The following is a 7,104-nucleotide window of genomic DNA, read 5'->3' on the forward strand; positions in this document are numbered from 1 at the left end:
GTAGCACATGCCTTCCTGCGAGGCTGTTCCCAGCTCAGTGCCCAGTGAAAGGTACTGGCTTGGTTGCGGTTCGATGCAGCTCTCTGCAAGATCACGGCGGTAATTTCATAACAAACTCTGCATCAGGAAGGTTATCTGACCAATTTCTGCTTTGCATGAATGAAGTCAGGGTGGTTACTCTGGCCCTGCTACCTCCCTCCCAGAGGAGCCGGGATCAGCTCTGCTCCTTGCTCTTTCTCCCCGGTGAGTGCGTAGTGGAGAGGCAGCTCTTATCCCAGCGTGCCAAAACCCAGCTGCTGTGCGTCCGGGGATGGGAGAAGGGAGGAGCAGAATTCCCGCCGCAGGTACCAGGGTGGAGAGGGGGAGAGTAGGAGGCATGCCTGTGTACGATCCAGCAAAACATCGATTGCAATACTCTTAGCAGATCAGCAGTGGGAGTGGTGCAAAGCTGCTTTGGCCCTGCTAGCTGCTGAAACCGAACTTTGCTGGTTTAACAAGTTGTCTGTTGTTGGAAGCAGTAATCCAGATCCCCTTCTCCAGCTTTGCAACTGATTTGGGCTTAAATCAAATGAAGTGCCTCGCATGAATGAAAACAGAAGTAACGCGTTGGAGGTATTAGGGAGCTAACATTCAAACAGTGCTTTGAAGATAGAATAATCTGCTGCTAAATATTCATAGAGAAAAGGGCTAGAAGGCACCTGAAGAGGTCATCTTGCTTATTTTTTTCTGCCCTAAGGCAAGATCAACTTAACTTAAACACTGTTTTGCAGCCTTCTCTTAAAAGTAAGTACTCAATATCCTCCATAGGTAGTTTAGTGCAGCATTTAAGTAGCCTGACTATTCTCTTCAATTTTAATCTTGTCAAAGAAGAGAGATCTGCAAATAGGCACCTTATCCAACAGCCTAGAATGATTCTCCCATCAGCTGAAATCAACCACTTATGGTGCCAGCTATATGCTTAGAGGACTGTGTGTATGTAATACCGCAAGAGGGAACAGATAAAAATAAAACTGAGGAATTGCAAAAGTTTCTTATAATAGTGCATTGGAAGGAAGAGCTTGTGTTTTGAATTATGTTGGCTTCACTGAAAACCTCTTGAAAGTGTTTTTAAAAAGTTGAAAGGTTATATTTTCATCAAGAGCACAACTTCAGACTTTTCCTAAGTTTGTGATCATCACTTTTTTCCACTGCCTGAAAGGATGCGTTAGATTTTTATAGCACTATTTTATAGAAGTGGAATAGAGTTCCCATACCTTTTGGATAAATAAATCAAGTGTTAAAGTCTAAAACTTCTGATTTTGGCCTATAGTTTGGCTATAACTTGATTCATAATTTGTTGCCTGTACATAATGATAGAAGGTTTTTATGCTTTAATAGTAACAGCATCATTACTGCTGTGATGTGCTGAAATAATTGTATGGTATCTGTAATGCTTAAAGTGTTCCTGCTTCCTTTTTATTATAATGTGGAGTATTGGATTTTGTTCAAAGCTGATCTCATGTCCAAAAAAACATTGTATAAATCTCTTTAAATGCAGTGTTCCTTCTCCTTCGCCCAGCACTTGTTCGGGTAATGTTTTATAGGCGAAGCCTTTTCCGTGCTGTCTTGTTGACATACCAAAACTGGAAATGAGCCTCAATGGATGTGTACATTGAAGTGACTCCTCCTTTCAGAAGGTATATGGCACATGTAGCGATCGCAGCACATGCCATCCTGGCTCTCTCCAAGCCCCGTTCCCAGGATGCACGTTCACTGTTTTTTCTCATGGAGTCACGCAAAACACCAAGAGCCAAAGGCTCGTGTGTCGTAACCCTGAATCCTTGCATGTTATGGCTTGTGTCTTTCCGTTGGCTTCGGCTGGGCCAGACACAAATCTTCTTCATGGTTCCTCTGCCTGCCATGGTATTTTGTGCCACACTGTGGCAACATCTTACTTTTTTTGGTTTGTTCTGCTCTTGCCACTGGTGGCAGCTACTGATGCTTCATCAAGTCACTCAACAGAAGTGTGCTGTGGAGATGGGGTTTGTGTATGGCTTTGATGGGACTTGTGACTGGGCTGCCTTGTTTCATAGCTAGGAAACCTTCTGTAGAGGATGACACACTACTTGTGTGCCCAGTGGCCTTGTGGAGACCTTCTTCACATGCTCTCTTGTTGCTGTGTCAGAAGTCAGGTGAGTTCCCTTGGCAAGTCTGAATAGCTCTTAACCACTTTCCCGGTCATAGCTAGAGGTGTGCTGAACAGCAGATGCAGAAAACCGATACAATGCGAGGTCCGTGGCACTGGTTTGGAAGAAATACCTGTGTTGGCAGTGCCAGTTCTACTGAGTCAAGTTTCTGAATTGCATTATTGGTTTAAAAATTTTATATAATTGAGCGGGCAAAGCCTGAATATTAAGGTGGAAGAAGAAACCGTTGATTTCAAACACAATCTGAGACCTATTTTTACACCACCACTGCCACCTCCCAAAGCAAGTAAAAGTAATTCTTGCCTGGTGGTTCTGGCACCTTCGTATTTGTGCTGCTTGGTCTTCACCTAGCGAACATGTAGTTTGGCACTGTAATTGAAATAAATTTGATCTTATTTCATTAAAGGAGACTCAGCTGAAAATATCTTGGTTGACTTGAGTAGATCTTCAAGCAGAGAACGCGTACAGTGAATCAAGGCATGACATCTCTGTGGAAGCAATTTTAGACCTTAACATGACTTCTCAAAGGTTTGTTTTCAAATAAGATAGTATAGGGCATAATGTCACGCAAAACATGCTGTTGATCTGCAGCGCAGAGACAACCTCTCAGTATGGCTTCAACCATTGCGATTGCTGCGGAGACCACAGGTTGCTGTCGTAGTCCATCTCAGACTCAGTCTATATTCTGCATTTGATGTTCTGCTGCTCCCTCGAGACAGCACTGCAAATTGCTCTAACTGAAGTAGTGAGAGCAGCATCTCGCAGAAGGGTGCTGGTATGTGGCTTTCTCTCATACATTGAAGACTTCTCCTTTGCTCGCATTTAAATAAATGTGTTACTAAATTCCTATAAAACCAGATTTACTCTTCTTGTGAAACTAGTTCTTGGTTGCTAGATCGTTCCTTATGATTCTGGCAGGATCAGGTATCTGGTGCTTATTGCCACACAAAGCTCATTCTTTAGATATGCAAGTGTGGCTCTGCACATTTTACTTTTAAATCAAAGGACAGGCTCCCAAAACAGAACACTGCAGTTTTCAGAGTTAGTGCATCAGACTGGAAGCATTACAGGATGTGGGGATTAATATGTATTCTAAATATTCATTTTTCAGCTCTATGGATCTATTTTTAATTCTCCAGGTTTCCAGAGTTTTTGCTAGGTGCTGTGGCATTGGTTTTTATTCTTTGCTAGTAAAGATGGTTTTGGTTTATTTTGGGTTTTGTTTTTTTTTTTTAAAAAAAGGAGGGGAACAGCATTGCTTGTTTTCTCCTTTTCTGTAACACTACTTCCTAATAATGAACTGTTTTGGGGGATAATGGATGTAAAACCAACAGTATCTTAAGAACAGTTGGGGAGGTTGTCTTCTAAACGCTGTCGATGTGGAGGTGTTAAATCTGTGTTTGTATGGTGGTTGAATCTGGCAGAGGGATTTGTTTTTTGCAGTGGCAGTTTTCAGAAATACTTGTGCGTTATCCTTATTTGTACCTATAATTTAAGGATGTTGAGGCAAAACGTTTGCCTGAGCTTCTGTCTCATTTTATTTTAGCCTCCATCTTGCTTCAGATTTGGCTGTCTTTTTAAGATGTTGGGATGGAGTTTGCTTCTGCTGCCATGCAGTACAACTCTGTGTAAAGCAGGCACTTTCCCATAACACAAGTCATGGGAATATGACTGTACAATATGCAAAGAACCTGACATTTCTGATATCACCAGGGTCTGTGGTACTTGATGTTGCTGAATTAGTGCCTTCTTCATCGAGAGCCTCAAGGCTTTTCAGCACTTCCCTCTGGCATTTGCCGTTTGCATATCCCTTCAGATTTGGATGCATTTCATTTAGATCTGCTCTCCACCCAGCTGGCTTGCTTTGGTTGACTTCTTAGTCGAGGCCGATTTGGGAGTAACTCAAAGGTAGGCACGTCAGAAGCTGTGACATGACCCTCACTGGCCGGGGAGGTCGTCCTCCAGTTCCCGTTCCCAAGCTCCCTCGGCGAGCAGCACCGGCGATGCCCGGGAATGTCCTGTGGCTGCGGCTGGCCTGGTGGGCTCTTCCTGGCCGTTGGTTTTCCAGGTGAAGAGCTCTGGGTACCTGCTGCGGGTAGAATTGCAAGATCAGAGATCTTTGCTTTATTTGTGGTTATACTGTAGCTTGTGTTTTCAATAGCAGGTTCTCGCTCAAGCATGCAGATTGCGGGCATCCAGGGTGAGACAGCTTCATTTGACTGCTTCCCCCTTTGCACGGCATTAAAGAGAGAGCACAAACTAGCATCTGTTTAAAAAAAACAAAACAAAACAAAAAAAAAAAAAAAAAAACCAAAAAAAAACCCCCCAAAAAAACACAACAACAAAACAAACAAGCAACGAAACAAAAAAAAAAGAACCACAGACACTAAAGTGTCTTCATGCTTGCTTTGTGCTCCTCTGAAGTGAAGCTCTTAAGTGTTTGTCAGCTGCCACAGGATTTTGTAAGTTTTGATGTCTGTAAAAGGTGTTCTGCTCCGGTGAGCAGAAAAGCTCTAATTGCCAAGTGTTGATGTCGTAGTTCTCAAGATGTGCTTGCTAATCTGCTCTGTAATCACCTCCAGGCGTTCTGTGCGTAGGCCTCAGCTTTTTGGCCTTCAGTTTCTTTTTCCCTTAGCCTGGAAGCAAAACACTTGCCTTCATGGAGCGTGTTCCCGGCTGCATGGATGGGATTGACTGTTGTGAAGCAGGTGTATCCCAGTCTCTCCTGTCCTTACACCCTTATTTCTTGCTGTGCATGTTGGGGGGGGTGGAGGGGGGTGTGTTTGCTTGCTTGTATCTAATTCAGTAATGTGTCCATGTTGTGAGTCAGTGTGTCTTGTGTGTGTGAACCTCCTCATCTAGGTTCTTCTGCAAGAGCATCCCTGCATAGCCTGGTTTTTAGTGTGCAGGCTCCCGGGACTCACGCTGGTAGTTTAGCTAATCCGAGGTCAGCATAGCGCCCGTGTGCTTTGATGCAGCGTCAGGCGCGCCGGGGAGGTGACGGCTTTTGTTAAGCAAGTGTTGTGCCGAGCAGAAGCGTGTCAAGCTTGCAAGGCACTTGCCCAGCTTCTGCATGGAGACGCAGCGTTGCTGGAATTGGCAGGTTCTCTCTGGCTGCGGTTACGCTTTGTGGCAACCAGGTGACACAGGAGATGGACTTTACCTTCTATTACTCAGCAACAAGGTGGTGTCACAGTAGCAAGTTTACTCCTAAAACTTGAGAGACTGTACCCTGCGTTGCATGAATGCAGCGTGGGGATCATGGGGATCCTCAGCACCTCTCCCCTTCTGCGCAGGGTTCCGGAGGAAGTCTTTAGAGGAGGAAAGATGAAGCATAATGAAGCTCTAAAATTTCCCTGCAAACTGCGTATCAAAAAAGACAAACAGGTTTAGACACCGATACCGTGAAATCGGAGGAACTGTCTCCCTGTTAGCTCTGGTGGGCTTATCTTCCGCTGTGTGCTTTGGTACTTTTTTTGTTGGCACTAATCCTGGCATGAGGCATTCTTAAGGGAACGTAGCTTCCCCTTGGGTGAAGGAACTTAGCTAATTGCACAGGAATGGTTTCATTAGTAAAGTTTGTCTCTCAGAGCAAATGCCGCAGGTTTGCATGACAGTTTGGGTTTTTCCCTTTTCCTTATAGTCCTCCTGTAATGCTTGCAAGCACCTTCAATGCCACTTATGTATCTAGATTTTAATGGGAAGAAATTACTGTAGTGATGTTCTGAGCAGTTTTAACCTGTTTAGGCTTTTATTTCAGACTTTAGTGATTTCGTTCTATAGGTTTTTCAGAAGATCAGCTTACTGGTGACTCTTGTTTGTACTCTTACTCAGTTTTCTAACAGTTATCCTAAACAGTCACTTAAGGTAGCAATTGTCCCTTGGGATGAGCATCAGGTTGTTCATTTTGCATTCTGAAATCAGTCCGGTGTTTACCTTGAAGATAGGAATTTTTTTGTATTCATCAACAGGGCTAAACCATTCCAAGGTCTTCCTGAAATCTGGATGAATACCACAGAGACATATATTTAATGCAAGAAATTCACTTTTGTGTATGGTAGGGGGTAAAGCAGCAGCGGTGGTGGTGGTGGCATTGTCTTCCTCTTTGCTTTTTTTATCTCTTTTTTTTTTTTTTTTAACCTGGTGTTTCTTAGGGTTAGGTAGACCATTGTATTCGAGTACAGCATTTAAGTGTGTTGAATGCAAGCAATTTGTATTTTTAAATAAAGCCTTGAAAAGTGGTTTGGCTTGTCTTCAAGATGAATTGCATTTCCAGTTGCAGAAAAGACCCCGTCTAGTGTTAGAGTTGAAATATTGCCAGTAGAGAGCAGATTTCAAGGATTAGCTTTTATTTTTGTGCCCAAACTATTTTTTTTGTCTACATTTGACAATGCAGATCAAGGGAGGGAAGAATCAAATACCAAATTAACACTCTCATTAGAATATTTATCTCTCTGTATTTTCTTATAAGTACTTGAAATATCTTAATTTGTAGGTAGATAGTATAATGTAAGTCGTTGTTGAAGAGTCATCAAGTAACTTGTCAGCCACTTATTTCCATAGGTTTCTAACCTGGAGTCTTTCTGTCTTGAACTCTTGTTTTGAGACTGAAAATAGGATCTTCTGACCTCCTCTTTGTCAAAATCCCCTTTGGCTCTTCCCACGCCTCCAGTGTCCCCTTCTCAGGTTGATGAAAGAAAAATACGACCGTTCACAGGCTCTGCCTTGGAATGTGTAGGCTGCAGGAGGTAACACACTAATTGTCTGACATTCATCTCTTTGATCTGTTAATAAGATTTTATGGATCATCGTTGCTTTGGAATAATAGATTTTGAAATTACTGGCAATCGGCAACTGCATCCCGTTGTATTTTGGTGTGTTGTACAGTTACTGTGCTTCCCTTTGGCTTGAGGAAGGA

Source organism: Phaethon lepturus, unplaced genomic scaffold, assembly GCF_000687285.1.
Source record: "Phaethon lepturus isolate BGI_N335 unplaced genomic scaffold, ASM68728v1 scaffold2433, whole genome shotgun sequence".
Lineage (NCBI taxonomy): Eukaryota > Metazoa > Chordata > Aves > Phaethontiformes > Phaethontidae > Phaethon > Phaethon lepturus.